Below are 22,468 nucleotides of genomic sequence, written 5' to 3' on the forward strand. Positions count from 1 at the left end.
GGCAGTACAGAGAGTTCTGGGTGTTCTTGTACACCAGTCAATGAAGGTAAGCATGCAGGTACAGCAGGTAGTGAAGAGGCTAATAGCATGCTGGCCTTCATAACAAGAAGGATTGAGTATAGAAGCAAAGAGGTTCTTCTGCAGCTGTACAGGGCCCTGGTGAGACCACACCTAAAGTACTGTGTGCAGTTCTGGTCTCCAAATTTGAGGAAAGACATTCTGGCTATTGAGGGAGTGCAGCATAGGTTCACGAGGTCAATTCCTGGAATGGTGGGACTACCTTACACTAAAAGACTGGAGCGACTGGGCTTGTATACCCTTGAGTTTAGAAGACTGAGAGGGGGTCTGATTGAGACATATAAGATTATTAAAGGATTGGACACTCTGGAGGCAAGAAACATATTTCTGTTGATGGGTGAGTGCTGAACCAGAGGACACAGTTTAAAAATATGGGGTAAACCATTTAGGACAGAGATGAAGAGAAACTTCTTCACCCAGAGAGTGGTGGCTGTGTGGAATCCTCTGCCCCAGAAGGCAGTGGAGGCCCAGTCTCTGGATTCATTTAAGAAAGAGTTGGAGAGAGCTCTCAAGGATAGTGGAATCAAGGGTTATAGAGATAAGGCAGAAACAGGATACTGATTAAGGATGATCAGCCATGGTGCAGGCTCGAAGGGCAGAATGGCCTACTCCTATTGTCTATTGTCTATTAAAAATGACCATGATCTTCTAAAGCAGAGAGTTCAAAAGTCACACAATCTTCTGAAAAAGGAAATTTCTTCTCATCCCTTTCCAAAAAGGAAGACCACAGCTTTTTAAATAGTAACCCCTTGTTCTGAACTCAACCACAAGAGGAAATATCTTGCTCATGTCCACCTTCTCAAGACCATTCAGGATCTTATACAAGTCAATCAAGTCACTTCTCACTCTTCTAACCTAGAGCAGAAATAAGCCCAACCTGTCCAATTTTTCTTCAAATGTTAACCCTAATTGAATTGAATTCATTTTATTGTCACATGTACTCAAATGAGTACAGTGAAAAGTTTACAGTCACCACATTACAGCGCCATCTTTGGCGCAAAGGTACCTAGGTACAGACGCAAGATCAAATTCTTAGGAAACAAAAAAAAGAAAAGTAATGAAATAAATATCAAGTGAAGCTTCTCTCAATTGCCCTTCAATTTACATCTCTCCTTTAGTAAAGAGATCAAAACTGTACACAGTCCTCCAGATGTAGAATCACTGATGCCCTCACCATTTGAAGCAAAGCATTCTTATTTTATGTTCAATTCCCTTCATAATAAAGGGCAGCATTCCATTAGCCTTCTGAACTACTTGCTATGCTTGCATGCTAACCTTTTGTTCTCATGTACCAGAACAGCTGATCTCTCTATACCTCGATACCTCAGTTACTATCAATTAAGTAATATGATTTTTCATTCTGCCACCAAAGCAGCTTGACATTTTTCTACATCATATCCCTTTTGCCAAGTTTTTGCCCACTCAGTAAATCTTTCTATATCTGTTCACAATCTCCTTATGTCCTCTTCACAACATACTTTCCCAATCACTTTTGTATGAATTCAGCCACTACGCCTTCAGCCCCCTCACCGATATCATTAATGTTAGTTGTAAAACCTAATGTCCCTGTCTAGACCCCTGCAGGACCTCATTACTCACATCCTGCTAAACAGAAAAAGATAAATTTATCGATGCTTTCTGTTTTCTGCCGGTCAGCCTGTCTTCTGTCCATGCTAATATGTGGCACCTTATAAGATGCCTTCTGAAAATCAAAAGTCATAAGGCTCTGCCCTCCACCCCTCTATCTGGAGTGCATGTTGCTCCTTTAATGAATTTCAATAAATTAGTTAAACATTATTTCCCTTGCACTCTTCACGATCAGCTTGAGATTTTCTGAGTGACAAACTTAAAAGCTTTAAAGTACTTTAAAAAAAAACATTTAGTATAAATACAGTTTGTAGGAATATTGTATTTTAATGCATTGATGATATTTTGTTTGTTAGATGTCTGAGTAATCGTTCATAAACTTCAATTTTCTATGACAACAGTAGCCTGCTATCACCATGATATAAAAAATTCATGATTGTCACAAAGTAATACTTGTGATAGACAATGAACATTCAACTACCACTCTCTTTGAACAAAGTGCAGCATATTGTCAATCGTGTTAAACTCAAAGACCAAGTAAATCCCCCACAGACCAGTATTTATAGAGCAGGTGTTGAATGATTGGAAACTATGGTGGAGATTATCCTGGCAAGTAATCTGTGCCAATTTACAGGACAAGTTCTGTTTTTTTCAAAAGCAGAACAAATTGCCCACGACAGATGTCAAGCTAACTTTCCCTCGTTATACCTCTCTCCTTTCTTGAAAGAGAAGTTATAGTACTTTCCAATCTGATGGATTGATGCCAGAATCTGGAAAATGTTGGAAAATTAACACCAATGCATCCAGTAGTCATAATCAGAGAGATCGACAACATAGAAGAAAGGACCTTCAGTCCATCGAGTCTGTGCCAGTCAAACACAACCACTTAACTATTCTAATCCCATTTTCCAGCACTTGACTCATGGCATTACAAATATGCAGGAGAAGGTGAGGACTGCAAATGCTGGAGATCAGAGTCGAGAGTGTGGTGCTGGAAAAGCACAGCAGGTCAGGCAGCATCTGAGAAGCAGGAGAATCAACATTTCGGACATAAGCCCTTCATCAGGAAGTATGCATCCAAATGACTTTTTAAATTTAGAATGTAGGTTTGCTCGCTGAGTTGAAAGGTTCATTTCAAGATATTTCGTTACCTTACGAGGTAACATCATCAGTGAACCTCATACGAAGGAATGCTGAAAATTCCTGCTTTCTATTTATATGTTTGGGTTTCTTTTGGTTGGTGATGTCATTTCCTGTGGTGATGCTATTTCCTGTGGTGAAGTCACTTCCGGTTCCTTTTCTCAGGGGGTGGTAGATAGGGGTCTAACTCGATGTGTTTGTTGAGAGAGTACCGGTTGGAATACTATTCTTCTAGGAATTCTCGTGAGTGTCTTTGCTTAACATATAATTAGAAAGCAGGAATTTTCAGCATTGCTTCACATGAGGTCCACTGAAGATGTTACCTAGTAAGGTAACGAAATGTCTGGAAATGAACCTTTCAGCTCAGCGAGCAAACCTACATCCAAAACCTCAACCTGAGCTACAAATCTTCTCAAAACTCACTTTTTAAATGCTATAAGTGTCTCTGCCTCGATCACCCTTTACAGGAAATGAGGTCCAGATTCCCATTCTCCAGATAAGAAAAGGTTTCCTCACATTCCCTCTAAACCTTCTTGGCTCTTGCCTTAAATCTATGTCCTAATCATTGATCCTTCCACCAAAGGGAGAAGTTTCTTCCTGTCTAGCCCGTCCATGCTCTTCATAATTTTATTCATCTCAGTCATGTCTCTGAAAAGTTTCCTCTGCTCCACGGCAAACAACTCAAATCCATTCATTCACTTTGCATAATTAAAACTCTCACAGGCAACTTCCAGGTAAATCTCCTCCCCAGTTCAATCTACCATAATGTAGATTCCATAACTGCGTAGTTGTGACTTAGCTCATTTTTAGTGTAGTTATAGAAAAATATCTTCCTGCTCTTAAACTGTGTACCTCAGCTAATAAAGACAAGTATCCCATATGCCTTCTTAACTACTTTATCCTGATATTTGTAAAGAGACCAATGGGCATGCACACCAGGGAACCCCCTGATCTGTCATGTTTACCAGGTCCTACTCTTCATTATTTATTCCCTTGCCTTGTTTGTCCTGCCAAAGTGAATCACCCTATACTTCTCCAGAGTGAGCTCCGGTTGCTAGTGGTCAGCCATCTGATCAGCCCATCTATATCCTTCTATAATCTAAGGCTATCATCCTGATCACCTCACCAGTTTTCATATCTTTCACAAACACACTAATCAACCCTTCTACGTTCAAACCAAATCACACAAACCACAAGAGCTCCAATACTGATCCCTGTGGAACCCCAGTGGGCACAAAAACTCCCTTCAACAATCAAACTCTTCTTCCTTAAGCAGAAAAACAAAAAAAACTTTGATGCCGTAAATCTGGAACAGAAACAGAAACTTCTGGAGAACCTCAGCAGATCTGGAGTTAACTGCAGAGAGAAAGCAGAGTCAATGTTTCAGGCCACATTCTGAAGCAGGATTGGAGTGGTGCTGGAAAAGCAAAGCAGTTCAGACAGCATCCGAGGAGCAGGAAAATCGAAGATCTCTCCACCCTGCAGGCACTCTGCCTGTATTCCTGATGAAGGGCTTTTGCCCGAAACGTCAATTTTCCTGCTCCTTGGATGCTGTCTGAACTGCTGTTCTTTTCCAGCACTACTCTCATCCAGAATCTGGTTTCCAGCATCTGCAGTCATTGTTTTACCACATTCTGAAGCAGGGTCAGTGGACCTGAAATGTTGTCTCTGCTGTCTTTCCATAGGTGCTGCCAAGCTTGCTGAGGCTCTCCCACACAATTCTGTTCTTTTTTTTCCCTCCTTTGTTCTGCCATTCAACCAGTTCCAGTTCCAGTCAGCCAAACTTCCTTGGATCCCATGTTACCTTTGCTGTCAGTCACCCATTCAGGACCCGAATCATCCACAGCCCCATTTCTTGCTCAGCCCTGCTTTCCTGGTGATTGCAATTTCAATAAAATCCATTATCCCTTGCAGCTCCTGAAACACAGCTATTACTGGAATAGTTTCTTTGTCAAGCGTTTGTTTTTATTCATTTGCTCTGACATTTGCTTATTGTTTTCTATTAACTCTCCATTCTCATTCACAAGATGGCCAATGCTCTCTTTACTTATACTTTTTACTTTCTCTGCAGCATCAAAGTTTTGAGATTCAAATTCCTTCAGTTAAACTTTGGGAAATCTCAAGCCATTTTCTTTAACTTCTGTAACATCAACTTTGTACCCTTGAAACCAGGAAGAGGATTTTACTGGATTATTGTGAGGTCCAGAGCTGAAGGAGGTGACCCTGATCTACAAGCGGAAGGGGGAAAGGGAGGAAATCAGAAATTGGAGACTAATCCCATTATTGAATGTGGGTTACAAAATTTGTGGGTGGCACGGTGGCACAGTGGTTAGCACTGCTGCCTCACAGCGCCAGAGACTCGGGTTCAATTCCCTCCTCAGGCGACTGACTGTGTGGAGTTTGCACATTCTCCCCATGTCTGTGTGGGTTTGCTCCAGTTTACTCCCACAGTCCAAAAAGATGTGCAGGTCAGGTGAATTGGCATGCTAAATTGCCCATAGCTTTAGGTGAAGGAGTAAATGTAGGGGTATGGGTGGGTTGCGCTTCGGTGTGGACTTTTTGGGCTGAAGGGCATGTTTCCACATTGTAAGTAATCTCATCTAAAACCATTTTCAATCCTGTCCATGGCAACAATTTTAAGCAAAGTCAAAGCATAACTTTAACATCCAGTTTATCATCAGCTGAGTTTCTAACCTCATACCAATTAAATCTCAGAGCATTAATCTACCTCATCAGCTGCCAAAATATTCAACCGCACTTGTCTTCTTCCTAGTATTGGCTAATCCAATGTTTTTTGACTGGTCTTTCATCTGCCATTGTTTGTGAACGTCAGAACATTGGAAACTGTGGTACATTTTGCCCACCCATCCGAGACACTGTTCACCCATGACATCTGCCCCTCAATTTTTAATAGATGCACTATAGAAAGCATTCTATCCAGATGCGTCATGTCTTGGTATGGCAACTGTCCTGCCTAGAACCGCAAGAAACTATTGAAAGTTATGAACATAAGCTAACCTTCCATCATTGACTCCATCTATACTTCTCACTGCATTGGGAAGGCAGCTAACATCATCAAAGACTTCTCCCACTGCAGTTATAATCTGTTCAAATCTCTTCTGTCAGGTAGAAGATTACAAAGACTTGAACACACGCACCAACAGATTCAAGAACAGCTTCTTCCACACTGTTATTTGACTTCTGAATGGACCTCTTAAATTTCAAAGTTAATGTTGATCTCACTTTGTGCAACTTCTCTGCAGTTATAACATTGTCTTCTTCAGTCAATTCTATTGCCCTAATGCACTTTGTATGGTATGTTCTATCTGTACTGCATGCAAAACAAAGCTTTTCACTGTACCTGGGTACATGTGACAATAAATCAAATTAAATTAAAAATAAAATATCTTGCAATTTAAAAGCATTATTGCCCCTCCACTGCCTTTCTCTGTGGTCTCCTTCAGGTCTACAGCTTTTTTGCTGTGAACCTTCACTTCTCTAAGCCTAGTCTTTTACACCATGATTGATGGTCATGTCATCAGTTACTTCACCCCAAAGTGTGCAATTCCCTCCCTAATCATTCTGCCTTCACAACTTTCCTTCTTCCAATGGAACCCTTCTAAAATCCAAAATCTACGACAGATTTTGTTTCTTCTCTTGAAGTCTCCTTCTTTGAATCAGCATTCATCTTATTTATATATGTCTCTGCATTGTAGCATAGTATTCTTTATGTTAAAGGAAAAATGTGAGTGGAAGCTATTATTGCTGGTGTGGTATGACTGCTCTTCTGATGCTGGGCTAAGAAACTTTCTTGGGGTAGAATATATGAGCAATTTGCAAGAATAGGCCATTCAACCCATAGACCCTCTCCTCTATTTAATAAGATCAATGTTGATGTGACTATAACCACAAATCCACATTCCTGTCTACCCTGATAACCTTTCACCTCCTTGATTACCAACAACCTATCTATCTCTTCCTTTCTTGGCTGTATTTGATGCTGGGACTGGCTGCTTTGAAACAGAAGTGTTCAATTTCTCATGTTGAGCTCTAGAATATTAAAAACTTGAAAACATTGTATTCATGAATACATGGATGGAAATTTTTTGTTTGGTTTACAACAATGAAGCAAGAGATGCACGATTGGTTCCTTCTGTAGAAGTTTGCAACTGTTTAAATTTACAAAGTGTAGTTTTCAATAACTGTTGTCATCATTCTCGAGATGCTGGCATGTTTTAAATTTATGTTTAAAAGTTCTTCATGTACTATTTATACAAACTCAAGCAATTTCATTCAGTCCCATTGCCAACCTATACTCCTCTCTTCATCTCCAATACTCCGTCATATCCTCTGTACTTAACCTTATTGGGATTCTTAGATTCCCTAACAGTGTGGAAACAGGCCCTTCAGCCCAACAAGTCCACACCAACTCTTCGAAGAGCAACCCACCCAGACCCATTCCCTTACATTTACTCCTGCGCCTAACACTACAGGCAATTTAGCATGGCCTATTCACCTAATCTACACATTTTTGGACAGTGGGAGGAAACTGGAGCACCCGGAGGAAACCCACGCAGACACAGGGAGAATGTGCAAACTCCACACAGACAGCTGCCCGAGGCGGGAATTGAACCCGGGTCCCTGGCGCTGTGAGACAGCAGTGCTAACCACCGAGCCATCGTGCGACCCTGTGGTACTTTCGTGCCCATAGCGGTTTACAAAATTATGAGGGGCATGGATAGGATAAATAGACAAAGTCTTTTCCCTGGGGTTGTGGAGTCCAGAACTAGAGGGCATAGGTTTAAGATGAGAGGGGAAAGATATAAAAGAGACCTAAGAGGCAACCTTTTCACACAGAGGGTGGTATGTGTATAGAATGAGCTGCCAGAGAAAGTGGTAGAGGCTGGTACAATTGCAACATTTATAAGGCATTTGGATGGGTATATGAATAGGAAGGGTTTGGAGGGATGTGGACCGGGTGCTGGCAGGGAGGACTAGATTGGGTTGGGATATCTGGTCGGCATGGACAGGTTAGACCAAAGAGTCTGTTTCCATGCTGTACATCTCTTATGACTTTATAAACCACTGAAGCCTATTGTAACAATAGCTGGTATAGAAAAACTCCAAGAATTAATGAAGTTGTGACTTTTTTTAAGGATTATTTTTATCTAGCTCTAAAAAAGGTGCCAATCATCTAAACCTTTAAAGTATGAATAGCAGAAACCATAAATACTTGACACCTTTTTTTATTCATTCAGAGGATGAAGGAATTGCTGGCGATAGCAGCATTTACTGCCCATCCCCAATTGCTCAGACAGTAGTTGAGAGTTAACCACATTGCTGTGGGTCTGGAATCATATGTAAACCCAATGAGAAAGGATGGCAGATATCCCCCCGCAAAGCACATTATTAGCACAACAATTGGCAATAGATTCATGGTCATCATTTAGACTCTTAATTGCAGATTTTTAAAATTGAATTCAAGTTCCACATGTTTGGATTTGAACACAGGTCCCCAGAACATTATCAGGATCTCTGGATTAACAGTCCCGTGATAATACCACTCGGCCATTGCCTCCCCTTAATCTTGTGTGAATAAACTTTGTTCAATAACAAAATCATTGCAAGAGAAAATCACATACTGTATACACATGGATGTGACTGTTTAAACAACCAATTGGAGTCTGGGCTCTCAATATGAATTCTTGACCCATTTGACAGGGTGGCTTTGATTTCTTAATTATCTATTTATTGGCAAATTAGATAACATTGTCTTCTTCAAGGTTACAGTTGTGAGGCAAAACAACTGTGCTATGTAATTCAAGGTACAAAATCTTCCATAATGAGTGTGAGCAACAGGGGTGAGACCAGATTGCAGGAAGTACACCATATCATTGCAGAATCTGTTCCAGGTGAGGTTTAGCTGCAACAAAAGTGGAAATCAAAGTTTCACTATTTTTGTGGCAAGATTTTGATCATTTGCAACTCAACCTTCTTGGTTGATATGTTAATGTTAGAGAATCAAACAGGACTTTTCCTAATATTACATTATATAACTTGATTTATCCTGGTTGTTGGTGATGAGGGTGCTATTGTTAATATATTAAGATACGTTTATGCTGAAATCTGCAGAATTTGGATTATTGGGGGATGCCAGTTCTTCACCTTCACAGTGCTCGAATGAGTTCTGTGATTCCAGGTAGAGCTGAATTCCTTTCATTAGAGCTCAATGGAATGAGGAAGCAGAGTGTAGCCTGTAGACACAAGAAGGCAATGCATGGCCACAACTCTCCCATGACTTGCACTGAATGAGTACCAGGACAACTCAGGGCTCCTGATCACTCAACACTAACTATGGCAGTGTAACCTTGCCCCAAGAAAATCTTAATTGCATATTGTTTAGGGACTACTTATTTTAATGTGACTCAAATGTTTTGAAATTAGCCTGGAGCTCTACAGATACAAAAGAAGAATGGAAGAAAATGCTGCAAACAGGAAATGTTACACTTTGCTTCTGTTTTGCATACCTTGAAGATAATTAATTCAATGTGTTTCAGAGGTTCTCTCAAAAATATATTAATAACATTTTAAATAGATTTAAATGATTTCATCCTTGACCACTACTCCCTGCGTCTTCCTCACTGGAAATTAGATTAAGATTCTCCGATTTGCCAACACTGTGCATACATTTGCTGCCTTTGCACTTTTGTAAAAACAAGTTTTTCATATGGTTCCTGATATATATTCCACCAGCATTTCATGCTGAAGTTCACAAAGTAAGCATGATCTCAGCAGAGAACTCAAAGTCATTCTCCTTGGTGATTCATTCATCGATGTCAGGACAGACTAATGTCGAGAGGTTTTTTGAAATGATGAAAGCTTATGTATGATAAATTGTGACAACATATCTGAAAAATACTTGTCTGTTTTCTTGCCTTTCAGTGTGATGCCACTTGATTAGGTTGGAAAATTCAAGACCAAGTGACTTCAGTGTTGTAAGTAACAATGCTTTATTTTAGATCTCACAATCAAATGCATTGATCTGCCTGAGGGGTTAAGTTCCTCTTGCCAAAGTAGCATTATCATCCTCATTGTTTATTTAGATTTACAATTTGGCTTTCGTGCTTGACATTTCTGGTTTATATGTTACCCACTGATAAAGGGTGACCACGACGGACTCTCTTTCTCAACCTTTCCCCTCACATGAGGCGCGGTGTCCCTCAGGTTAAACCATCACCAGGTGCCTCTCTACAATGAAGGGACAGCACTATAATCTGGTAGGACTATGGCAACTTGAACTTCTCTTATTGACTGATCCACACCAATGAACAGGGAACCTATTACTTTATTTGTTCCTTGTTCCCAGTCCTTTTCTGAAAGTATTGACTAACTCTGATACCTCAGCCCACTGACCTCAATTCATGTCTACACCTTTTCATTGAACGGCGATAGGTCACCTAACCGACCAGTCTGATCTGCTGCTCATACATATGCCAACTGTCGAGCTTTCACAGAACAACCAGCAGCTGGATCCTGAATATCTTTTGCCTCCGTAACCTGGGTGTAGTGAGGTAATCTACCCAAGGGCTAGTATACTCTGAATTTCTCTGTGCCTCACCATCGTGCACTTTCTCTTTTGTTTGTTTTAAGAGCCATCCATTTTCAACTTCAAGGAGCAAAGAGTAATATGACTCGGGAAAAGAATGCATGTGACAGTTTCTATTGTTTTCCTTGTGTGCTTAAGGAAACACAAGTATACTTCCCAAAGCCACTGTCCCTCAAGATTTTGCCACTAGAACTACAACTTTGAATTAAAGAAGCAACCCACCAAGACCTATTCCCCTACCTTATTATCCTTATATTTACCCCTGACTAATGCAGCTAACCTACACATCTCTGAACACTATGGACAACTTAGCATAGCTAATTTACCTAACTTGCACATCTTTGGATTGTGGGAGGAAACCGGAGCACTTGGAGGAACTCACGCAGAGACGGGGAGAACGTGCAAACTCCACACAGACAGTTGTTCGAGTTTGGAGTCAAACCCAGGTCGCTGGCAGTGTGAGGCAGCAGTGCGAACCACTGAGTCACTGTGCTGCCATTTAGAAATCTACCTACTTCTTTGTTAAATATGTTCAGTGATATGACCTCTGCAACCTTATGTGATCAAGAATTTCACAGGGTCACCATGCTCTGAGTGAAAATCATGTCCTATTTCAGTCCAAAATGACCTCCTACTTATCCTGAGACAGTGACCACACATGTTTCAGATTCATTCACTCAGCACAGAATAGATATCAACCCTTAAAACCTCTTGGCCAACAGGGTTCAGTGACTCACTAAATAAACTACTGTGGGGAGATATTTATGTTGCTCTGAATTGCTGTAGAAATCACTAGTGCATCAAGCACCACAGGATAAAAATATTTTTACTGTTTGGAAAGAAAAATACAATTTGTCTTTCTGACAGATAGTGTTTGCGTGCCTTTTAGATATTTTATGTTTATGAGTGGATTGCTAGTGGAAGGAGCAGAGGTTACTCATGGAAACTTAGATGTTTGTAATGATCGAAACATTTGACACTGTAAAACTTGGTCAAACTTTTAAGGCCATGAAATATAATTGCTGTAAACAGAGGCTTGTCAATTTGAAATTTGTTATTACAGTTTGATGGCAGATTTTTTCATTCTGGTTAGAAGAAGATAGTTTTTGATGATGATGATGATTATCATTATTGTTATATATGTATGAATTTTTAAAATACTTTGTAGTGTGACAGGTATTAAAAATAATTGTGTAGAATCTATACATAGCTCCATGACATGATTTGAATCTAAAGTATGCACAAATGATTTCAACCAAGTTTAGAATGAAGCTGCCTCAATGTAATTTGCTTTGTTTCAAAACACAGGGAGAGTTCCTTTCTTGGTACAGTTTACTTATACTGCTCTTCACACAGTTTCCAACGGTTATTCATTGTTTGAACTGAAATAAGTGTAAAGCTGTGCATAACCTTTACATTGCATATTAGGGATGAGGAAACCAGCCTTGTGCTATCCATGATTTGCTTTTCATTTTCACATTATGTTGCCAATGAATGTGAGGAAACATCTGGAAAATGTGAATAAGACGAAGCTTATTTTCTATCCTTTCATTGGCGGCTCTTCATGTATCTGAGACGTTAAGTCACTCCCTCTACATCATCAGAACTGTGGAGTCTCCCTCCTTCACCTTGCGGTATTCCATGGGAAATGTGCTCTACTCCAGCCACTAATACCATGTTACCACTTGCACAAATATATTTTCAAGTCTCTTCATGTAACAATGAAGTGCCACACCACTCTCTGTTAACTGTTTTACAAGAAACTTTGTGGAAGAGTAAGAAAACAGCCCTTTTTTTCACTGAGGCGCATATAAATATTCCAGCTTTGACAGATGGGCAAGAATTTCCTCTCTGCTTGCCTGTTAAACATTTGAGAGAAATGAGTTTGGGTAAAACTCAGTTCAGTTCCCAAAGGACTTGTTTTCATAGCTCAAAACAGTCTATAACTCAAAGTTAATTGGCACTAATGGGGTAATCTCGTTCACAGACTCCGTGCGGGTGGAGTCTGCAAAGTGGAAACATCAGGCTGATGGAGTGGGGATTGTTCAACTATTTATAGGGGCTTGTGGTCTCACGGTTTAATGCATTATTTGGTCGTGGATACAAATGGGTATGGAGATTCGCAGTATCCATTGACAAACTTTTCCTCATTAGCCAAAAAGAGGGGCTTGTATCTGAAACATTAAAAAGTCCAGATCTAAATGTGGAATGTGTCAAAGTTTTTGCTGGATTTGGGGAGAAGACTATCCAGGCTACCTTGTAAGAAAGCTCTCGAATTTTTAAACCTTTTTTGTCAATAAAGATCTCCCTCCTACCCAACCCCTAGCTCCCCACTTACTCTTCACTTGCCTCATACATGCCATTAAAATGTTCATTCATCTCATTGTTCCTCACAGAGGAAATTATTCTTGAAGTACTCTAAGGAAAATGACCATAAAATTTTATTAATTTACTGGAAGAAGGATTATTGGTTAGGGCAACAAGAGAATTACTTTTCTTTGAATAATACAATTGAATTTTCAATTTTCTCAAAACAGGCAGGTAGTTCTTGCTTTATTGCCTCCTCTGAAGACCACTCAGTGCTGTTCTGCTTTACTCACCTCGAATTTGAACTCAAAGCCTGGTTTATGGTTCAAAACCACAAACCTCTAGGACTAGTGAGGGAGAGTAGGGTGTCAGGAATATTTCACCTTTCATATGTTCATCTGTCTCTTGCTGCAGTGTGGATTCTTTAAGTACAAGCACTTAATGCTGTCACTGGGGAAAATAACAGGGAAATATTGAATTGAGCAATCCAGGTTGTTGTGTAAAAACACAGTCAGTCGATCAGGATACCTTTAAGAAACATGCTCATGATGTCATCACTGCATCATAACATGTGACCCAAAGATATAAAGATTCCTGACTCCATCTTACCTCAGATCATTTGAAGCCTGATATTCTTCTGGAAGCATGCTCCTCTGTTGAAATATAACAGCTTAATATTAACATGGATGTATGTGTGCCTCAGGAGTAAGAACATAAAAATAAGAACTAGGAGCAGGAATAAGCCATCTGGCCCATCGAGTTTAGATCAGAGTAGTGCTGGAAAAGCACAACATCTGGCCCATCGAGCCTGTCCACCATTCAATAAGATCATAGTCGATCTTTCATGAACTCAGCTCCACTTACCCGCCTGCTCACCATCTCTCTTAATTTCTTCACTGTCCAAATATCCATCTTTCTTTGCCTTAAAACCATTCAATGAGGTAGCTTCAACTACTTCTCTGGGTGAAGCACAACTCTTTGGGAGAAAAAATTCCTACTGAGCTCAATCCTAAAACTCCTTCCCCTTATTTTGAGGCTTTGCCCTCTTGTTCTAGTCTCACCCGCCAGTGGAAACAACCTCCCTGCTTTTATCTTATCCAGTCCCTTCATAATTTTATTTTTCTATCAGATCACCCCTAATTCTTCTAAAATCCAATGAATATAGTTCCAGTCTACTCAAACTCTCCTCATTAGCCAACCCGAAATCTGAATCAACCTAGTGAATCCCCTCTGCACCCCCTCCAGTGCCAATACATCCTTTCTCAAGTAAGGAGACCAAAACTATCCACAAACCTCCAGGCATAGCCTCACCAGCTGCAGTATAGCCTCCCTGCTTTTAAACTCCATCCCTTTAGCAATGAAACACAATATACCATTTGCCTTTTAATGACCTGCTATATCTACAAACCAATTTTTTTTTGTGACCTCTGCATGGATGCGGCAATTTTAAATGATTATAAGAAGCATCTATTCAATTCCCCACCATCACAATATCTTTATTTTTCCCTGTTTCTTACATTGTGGGAGATAACATAAACATTGCTGCATCTGGTAAAACACTGTGGACGGAGGGAAACATACATCACAGTCAAGCTTCACCAAGAGGAATGTCGAAGGCATTTCTTCAATCCTTAATCAACCTGTTAGTAAATCTGTTCAAAACATTGCAACTGAAACTTTTATAGAATTTCAGAAAAAGTGGCAAACCATTTAGAAAGGTTATGGATGAGACTGTTATGGTTCCCCTGTGACAGGTTTGTGTACTCGTAAAATGTACCGTGTAGGCGAGCTCTCCACCAACCTTCCCTTCAGACTGTGCAGTGACTGGGAAGCTGTGCACATTTACAGATTTACATTACAGTGTGGAAACAGGCCCTTCGGCCCAACAAGTCCACACCGACCCGCCGAAGCGCAACCCACCCATACCCCTACATTTACCCCTTACCTAACACTACAGGGCAATTTAGCCTGGCCAATTCACCTGATGTTGATGAGCATGCCAAGGAATGACTTCTGCTTCTCGAAGCTATGAGCATGCATGACCTCAGTGGACAGGACAACAGCAAAAATATTTGCAGAGAATGTTAGCACTGAACAGGGGAATATAAACTGGGAATGTTGTCACTCCCCAAAGTTGACCCATCTCCCATTTTACGGAGGACAATAGAGTGTCAGGCATCCAATCCATCCTTTGGGCTTATTGAGGCTTTTAACTGGCCAATTAACAGCTACTTAAGAGCTTCATGCTGGCCCCTGCCCCACCTTTACCCACAACGGGTGAGGCCTATGCTAAACAGGTCACCCAATGGAATTTACCGCTTGGACTTTGGGAAAGAGAGTGTACCTCTTTTGGTGTACATTGCAGGTAACCCAGTCAAGGTCGTATCCACTCCTTTAGCCTTTGCACCCCCTCCCTGAGCTTTGAAATCACATCTCACAACCACCTCACCCCAATGTTGCTTCCAGTCAATACCTTCAGTCTGGCCTCCAGTAGCTCCGTCTCTTCAAGCAGTATCTGTAGCCTTGACCATGGCTCAAACCTGGCACCACTGGCACCACAGCTTCCAATTGACCATCATCTCTGTAGGCCAGGAACTCCTCTCTAGATGTAGACAAAAGCCTCACCCTGACCCAATTGATGTCCTGCTTCATGTTCAATGGCTCTGGAGCATTGGAGAGAATGGGTCTCATTCTGACTCCATGAGAAAAGTCCTAAAAAGACACATTTCAGTAAACCCTACGGTTTACTGAACTCTGTAAGAACCTCCAAAATTGTGTTGCTATTCATTGCTCAAAATATTTGATTGCAATTGAAACTCTTTTGTAAACCCCAACTTTAAACTTTTCTTCTGAGCACAACTGAAGCCTGAAGAATGCATCTATGCCATAATCTTTGGTAATTTAAAAAACTGTGACAAATTATCATCAATTTTATTGGAAATAATCTATTGCTTTACTCCATTTTAAAAAAAAACCATGGTGATTAGAGTTTGGAGTGTAAAATTTGATCATCTCTGAAAGACCCTCATGAAAAGTAAGTCCTAGGCAATTCTTTTGGTATGATGCAAGGGTAAGGGGTCAACTGTTCAGCACATTACTCATGCATATAGTCTCAACATGAGGTTATATTCTATATAAATTGATGTACTGCTGATTGTGATTAATGAGTATTTTACTGAGTGGATCAGGAATAAACAGCTTATCTTATAAGTGGTTTGGGGATAAGGGTGTGGCACCAAACAAGAGGAAATAATACCAAGCAAAATTTTATGTTGCCAAAGCAAATGTGACTTACTTGGACCCATTGTAAGACAAAGATGAGCAGTACCGAGAGAAGTGAGAGTAAGAGCTATTTTAGATTGTCCCATGCCTAGGATAAATTATGAAATTTTGCCTTATATTGTTATGATTTTATTGTGAGTCTCTCCCGAACTTCAGCAATGTCATTGCACCTTTAAAAAATTACACCTTTAACAAAAATCAGGGCTCCGGAAATCCTGATCAGTTAATCATTCAACTTCCTCATACACACGGATCAAAACCCACATGCCACGAGTTCAAAATCAAAACTCTAAAATAAATTGCACATCTTAGATCATACGGCCCTCAAAAAGAAGAATGAAACTGTATTTTTAAGAGGCAAATTATCATAATTTGAAAATAAATCATATCAATATTATATAATCATTACACTATCATTATGTCATATTAATTATAGTAGAAGCAGATTGACATTAAACAATGAGTTTCAAAGCAATTATGTTTTACATAATTCCATTTGTTGTGGACCAGCCAAAACCCTTTCAAAATATTCAGAAGATAATCTAGACTCTAACCTTTTCTTATTTTAAAGGTAAATGTAAGATGTTGCATTCCTGATGCAATTCAATTGGTCAAACTACTGATTTAAAGAAAACACACTTTGTTCATCCACTATAGTTAAAATGCAACTAAAGCAAGAAGGAATTAGAATAACTTAACTCTTTTGGAAAATCTAACAGAATGACAGAGACAATAATTATAACAAATTAACTGCTCCAATATAACAACATCCTATAACCACAACCTTGGCAAATGGCAAATTCAGAAAACAGATTGTCTCACTTCTTCCAGGCCCCAAAAGCAACTGGTGCTGAACACAAAAACTAAAACTACTTGTTCAGTGGGTGGGAGCTTGCCCTCACTCATTCAAGCTGCTTCTATTGTTTCAACTTTATTTAAAAAAACACCCAAGGCTTCATAAGTTGCTTTTCTTATCATAGACTGCTCAGCACCTATACCCCAATCTCTTTCTAAAAGAAACCAGGACAAAATAACCTTGTAAAGCCACAGCATTGTCACACATTGGCACTACAGCACCTGGTATCCTTCATATGTGTCACTTCATATCCTTCATATGTCCCATTTAATAAATGTTTAGTGGGTGCAGGAGTGTAAGAAACACTTGAAACCTTGAAAGCTGTGTTGACAACTGCACCATTTTAAATCAAATTATGAGAAGCCATTCAAACCTGCTTTGATGCCAGCAGTATCAGTGAGCTGTTTTAATGCAAGGTTATAAGGTGGGGTCAAGCAGCCTGTCAGAGAAACTGACTTCATGTCAGCAAAAATTCATAAAGAGGCACTGAGTCTCGTATTGGCTCTGTCATTTTAAATTATACACAACCAACAATGTGGAAGAAACAGTTATTTATAACCACATTTCTTTGATTTGCCTGGATAAATTTGAGAACCTTAGTTGATTGATGGAACTTAGTTCTCGAACCATATAATGCGAAATTAGTTCATTTGCTTAGAAAAGAAAATGTTGTCGTGGCTGCTTTATTGAGAGCATATATTAGGGATACAAAATACAGCATTACCAATGAAATTATGTCAAACATAGTTACTTTGAAACTCATTGCATGTTTTTTGTCAATCTTCTGCTACCATTAATGTTGATATAATGAAAGTGTAATGATAATTTTTGATATTGATGTTATATCAAATTATGATAATTTGCCTCTTCATTCTTCTTTTTGAAGGAAGAGTGATCTCAGATGTGTAATTTACTTTAGAAATTTGATTTTGACTTGTGGCATGTGGGTTTTGGTCCATGTGTATAAAGGGCTGTAATGATTAACTTGTCAGTATTTCTGAGGTCATGTTTGTTTCAAATTAAGAAGTCTGAGAGAGAGAGATTTCCTGGAGTGTTAATGGAAATTTGATGCATTGGGAGCAGACAAAGTCAAAACTTTATCTAAATTTCATTTAAAAGGATTTGGGGATTGATCTTCTCCTTCAGGGAATGAAAAGCTGTTTTTATTTGGTTTGGAAATGTCTAAGTTAAACTTGAATGGATGAAACATGTCTTCTAGAAAAAAGAATAAATGTTAAGAAATATACTGAGTGTAAAATTGAAGGTTCCACACCTAAGTTGTTTAGTTAGAATGTTGACAGTGTTATTCAAAACTCAAAGAGTAAATTAAAGGAAGATGCTATCAGACCCTCAAGACTGGAAATGGAAAGAAACAGCTTGGTCAAACCTATAGATGTTATTGAGAAGTTGTTTGATTACTGCAACAGAACGCTGGTGGGATAGATCGATTCTATTTCTACTGTGTGTTTTCAAATATTTCAAATTGTGTTATATATAGACAGCATTATTTATTCTGTTTTATCTTTTTTTCATCATTCCATTTTCAAGATCTGGACAATATCCAGCCTTGGGCTGAAAAGTAGCAGGTAACATTTGCAACTCACAATGCCAGGCAAACACAACTTCAAAAAGACACTATCTAACCAACACCCCTTGGCATTCTATGTTATTACCATCACTGAATCCTCCCACTATTAAATTCGGGGGGTTACCATTCATCAGAATTGAACTAAACTCACAACATTAGCTACAAGAGCAGGTCAGAGGCTCAGAATACTGCAATGAGTAACTCACTTACCCAAAGCTTATCCATCATCTGTAAGGAACAGTTCATGAATTTGATGGAAAACTCCCCACTCAATGCTCAGTGCCACCAATGTATATCAACTACAGAATGCAATGCAGAAAATCACAAAAGAGCCTTAGGGAGCACCTTCCAAACACACAACTACATCCATCCAGAATGACAATGACAAAGATCAACACCACCTCCAAGTCATTGTCGTAGGGCCAAAATGTTGGAATTCCCTCCATTACGACATTGTGGGACTACCTATAGCATATGGACTGCAGTATTCAAGGAGACAATTCACTAACACTTTATCAAGAGCATCTAGGGACAGACAATAAATGCTGATCCAGCCAGTGACACCATGTTCCACAGTGAACAAAATAGAAGATTTCTTTTTTTTCTTTTCTGTAATAACTTTCTGTTTTACCATTAAGACTAGATCTGCAGCAATGTGCGCTTTTGTTTCAATGAAAGACTACCAAAAAAACATGATCTATATAGCTAGATTTCAGCCTGATATCTGAATTCTTTCGGAATGACATCAGCTGGAATCACAACAATTTGTCAGGAAACAACTTCATTTTATCATTTTTCTAGATTAAAACCAGTTGAAAGTAATTGGATCAGACAGGTTTTGTTTATAAATATTTCCAATTGGGTTAAGTCTTGAAAATCTAAAGATTGCTTAACACAGAAATGTATACATACATTTATACAGCATCATGTAATATGAATCTTTCTCAAAGTACTTGCTGGAAAAAATTTCTGCAACATAGAGGGCATATTATCCTGTTCCATTTAACACGCTAGAATGTTGTTTTGGGTTTTTTTATGGTTTAAGAGAATAAAAATGTACAGCACTGGAGTTGCAGGCAATGTGCTGCTGAAATTTACTTCAATAAAAGCGTGCATTGTTCATTTGGCTGAATAGCTGATTTGCAAAGTGGAGTGATGCCAACAGCATGGGTTCAATTCCATACTTGCTGAGGTTCCATGAGGGTCCCATCTTCTCAACCTCACACCTTGCTTATTGTGTAGTGACCCTCAGTTTAAATTCATCACCAGTCATCTCACTGTCTCTAATGAGAGAGCAGCCCTATGGTCGTCTGGGACTACAGTGACTTTTCCTTTTATATAAGTGCATCCAACAGGATTAAATAAATTACATTATATGATCAGGACCATGAGAGAATAAGTTAGAAACAGCTGATCAATATCAGTTGAAACAGTGAAGTGTTTTGTGAGAATATAAAAACTTTACAGAATATTCAAAAATGAGTTGCATCTATCAGTGACAAGTGGAATCCTCCTGAACATGAGAAATTAGAAAACTTTTTAATTTGCATAAATGGTCATTAGAAAATTGGAGCTTTCTTATGAATAATAATTGAGACGGAGTGTAACATTACTTACATTGTTGAAAATGAAAAATGCTCATGAATCTTTGCATTTTTGCACTTAACAGGACAATGCTCAAGTGATCACTACAGGAGAAAAAGGTATTGATTGATTAGAAAATTTTCTCCAGTAGTATAATTTGTTTGATATTCAATTTTCAAATTCTGTTCTACCTAGCTCCAGTTTATCGTATTTGATTTTGTTTCCGGGTCCACAAAATCTACCAATTCCAGTCATGTCACCAAGAGAAGGGGCAGTGTCAGGTTCAGATATCTTCGGCTATCTCATTGTTGCGTCTGCTGCCACCTTTTCTTTCACAGCTGTATGTGGGTAAAGGCCAAGATGGAATTCATCCCAGCTGGAGACCAGAAAAGGAAGGAGAAGGAATTCAGAGAGGAGAAATGGAAATGAGTACAGCATGAGAAAACATGGTTTAGAAATGAACAATAATGATGAACAACTGAACTCATTTCTCTAACCAGATTGGTTTGAATTGCTTCCACTTGGACAAATTTCCCTTTGCATTTTTTTGCTGCTTATTCAGAAGGTGATGATATTGGTGACTGGTTAATGCTGCATCAATAAAGTCTGAAAAAGCTGAAAAAGCCAAAAGCTGCTCCACAGAACAGAATCTGACAGTGAAGTGAAAATGTTATTTTTGAATCCAAATTCCCTTTTGGATTTACCTGTTTATACTCATCTATAAATCCCAGAGATAAAAGGAATAAGAAGACAACTTTTTTTATGGACCCTTACACAGACAGACAGTGGTTCAATTTGTAAAAAGGCTCAGATGCTTAAGAATCTTTAGATATTGGTAATAAGACTATCAAATCTGATTTTCTTTAATAGATCAAACTCAGTGATGAAACATCAACATTTAGAGACCCCCTTTACTGCAGCAGAACTTTCCAAAGTGCTTCATTAGAGTTATTAAAAAATGCTAACACTGAGTTGTATAAGGAGATATGAGGACAAGTAAAGTAGGTTTTAAGGGATGTCTTAAGGAGAAAGAAATGTAAAGAGATAAGTGATATAGGGAAAGAATTTCAGAACTTAGGGCCATGGCAACTGAAGACTTGGCTATCAGTATGGGAATGATGTGACTCATGGATGTTCAACAGTTCCAAGGTGGAAAAGCACCTTGGAGGATTGTAGATTCGAGAAGAGATTGCAAAGCCAGTGAGGCACAAGGCATTGGAGAGGTCTGAAAGCAAGTACAACCATGTTAAAATGGGACTGAATGCTAATCCAGGTGATTGAACACAAGGTTGATGAATGAAAGAACTTGATACACTAGCACAGATTCAGATGACCTCAAGTTTACAGAGACTGCAAGGGCAGAGAGAACAATGAAGTAGCTGAGGTCAGAGGTAAGAAATGTATGAATGAGAATTTCAGTTACAAAGGAATTGTAGCAAGAGCAGAGACAGACAATTATTAGAAGGTGAATATTGATAGTTATCTTCTTATCAAGTTTGGTCACTCTCAGACACCTAAGTTACACCTCGGTTTATAATGATGGAATCCCATAGCATCTATCAAGGCAACGTGATGATCTCATACTTTAAAGCCACAGCCAAACTGCTGCACAGGGTATTAATATTGAACTTTGCTCATAGACATTAGCTCAGTTATTCTCTTTCTAGTCCCCCATTAACATGGTGGGTATGTGTCTCCTTTTCCTACAATTCAGCCAACTCAGTCACGAAACGACTGCTTCTCATTATCCTCAATGAAAGTCACAAGAGACGACTGAGATGGTATTGCCAAACATAAAAACTGACCTCCAGGTCTTTTGTGTTCCTCCCGTTCAGAATATTGCCTTTAGAATTACACTTTAGAGTGTTATTTAGGAGCTACATAACTCTTTTCTGCCTGAATGGACATAATGAGCCAAATGTCATGAATTATTTCATGAATCTATATAATGCATTTTTTAACTGTTTACTTCACACTATGTTAAATGGCATCTTTTCTTTTTTGTTTTTCTCCCTGTGCCTTGTATTACTTTGCTCACATAGAAGGACTACCTTCCTTTCTATCCAACCCTTATTTCCAACCCATTATCTGCCTTCTTCAACATTTTTGCATGATTTCCCTTCTATGAGGTGCCTTGGGAAGTTTCATTCCATTAATGTTTCTGTGTAAATCAAAGGGCTGAGAGTTTCCACTTTGGTTGTAATTGATGATCCAGGTCAAATTCAAAACAATCTTAGTTCAAAACTAAATTATGTTTGTTTGTTTCCTAATTTGCATACCATCAAACATAAACTTATCCACAAATCAGTACAAATAGCTGTCTTTTATTTATTGCATTTCTTCACTTGCATTTAAAAATATTTCTTAACATGTTTGTGGGCGGTACGGTGACACAGTGGTTAGCACTGCTGCCTCACAGCGCCAGAGACCCGGGTTCAAT

General features: G+C 39.1%; 1 protein-coding gene across 22 annotated transcripts in view; it reads left to right on the top strand.

Moving 5' to 3' along the window:
- LOC122557375 (teneurin-3) overlaps window positions 1-22,468 on the top strand; it is a 2,612,756-nt gene that overhangs the window by 1,262,917 nt on the left and 1,327,371 nt on the right. For all 22 annotated transcript variants that reach the window (XM_043705048.1, XM_043705023.1, XM_043705127.1 and 19 more), the window contains one exon: window positions 9,748-9,800. The gene's annotated coding sequence lies outside the window, so the exon portion shown is untranslated. The remainder of the gene's footprint in view (window positions 1-9,747; window positions 9,801-22,468) is intronic.

This window comes from Chiloscyllium plagiosum, chromosome 2 (genome assembly GCF_004010195.1).
Source record: "Chiloscyllium plagiosum isolate BGI_BamShark_2017 chromosome 2, ASM401019v2, whole genome shotgun sequence".
Classification (NCBI taxonomy): Eukaryota; Metazoa; Chordata; class Chondrichthyes; order Orectolobiformes; family Hemiscylliidae; genus Chiloscyllium; species Chiloscyllium plagiosum.